The sequence below is a fragment of the Elephantulus edwardii genome, unplaced genomic scaffold, assembly GCF_000299155.1.
Source record: "Elephantulus edwardii isolate Elephantulus edwardi_28Jun2011 unplaced genomic scaffold, EleEdw1.0 scaffold00070, whole genome shotgun sequence".
In the NCBI taxonomy this organism is placed as follows: Eukaryota; Metazoa; Chordata; class Mammalia; order Macroscelidea; family Macroscelididae; genus Elephantulus; species Elephantulus edwardii.
The window spans coordinates 1,201,833-1,202,867 of NW_006399820.1; the positions used below are offsets into that span (position 1 = coordinate 1,201,833).

General features: G+C 43.8%; 1 pseudogene; it reads right to left on the reverse strand.

Annotated features, from left to right (window-relative positions):
- The window catches only part of LOC102848274, an 11,545-nt pseudogene extending 10,938 nt beyond the window's left edge, over positions 1–607 (reverse strand).
- Positions 608–1,035: the final 428 nt, after the last annotated feature.

The window sequence follows — 1,035 nt, forward strand, 5'->3', positions numbered from 1 at the left end:
TCGTCCACCAATCCTGACCCCACATTTCTCCTCATAGAGCCCAGCCTCCCGGATAATCTGTTCTGCATATAGGTTGAAAAGGTATGGAGATAGTATGCATCCCTGGTGTATGCCCTTCCCAATTTTGAACCATGCAGTGTTCCCTTGCTCTGTTCTGACAACTGCCTCCTGGTCCAAGTATAAGTTTAGGTTCTGAAAACTGTTCTATCCTGATGCCACATCCTCTCCAAGAACTTGAATTGTTGGGTTGTTGACCTTTAAACTGGTTCAGAGATCACAATTCACCAAGATTACATATTATTTTCTAACTCAATTATTAACTTATTAAAAGTTTGTTGATGATGAACTTCCGAAACTCTTTTTCTGACTCCATGGGTGGCTCTGAAAAGAGTCTTTGGTTTCAGTTAAATTCAGAGTCATTATTTGCACTGGACTATGTGGTAATACTCTCAGTCGTCTTGGACAGTAGTACTGCCTGGATGTTGGGCAGGGTGGCATCTTGTGCGATGGTCACAGTCCAGTAGCTTGTTGGGTTCCTCATCATTTCAGATAGCCAGCTGCAGGCAGACCCGGATGATGCAGCGTCTTCTTGTTTGTCACGGACCATGTTGTACACCAGGTCCAGGATCCGGACAATCAAGTACTCCAGCACTGCCAGCAGGTACACAGGCGTGCTGGTGCTGAACTGTTTGGCCTAATTGCCTTTGCAGAGCAATAGATGAATTCTTACCACCGGAAACTGCAAGACCTGGTTTTTGCTCATGCCTTTGATGCCTTGCTTTCCACGCCCTAACATAGTTCAAAAGAATAATTGTGACAACAGCAAAAGGTTATTATTGCAGTGGGGGCACACTATAAAGACGATCTATACTCTGACTGGTAATTTGTGATTTGCTACGTGATTGGTTTATGACCATCCAATCAGATCATTTGTATACAAGTCACTATTATCCAATCAGATATTCTTTAAGGCAGCAGTTGAGCGCTGAGCCTAAGAATTTCCTTTTTCTCCGCGTTGCACAGCGTTTAAGGGTA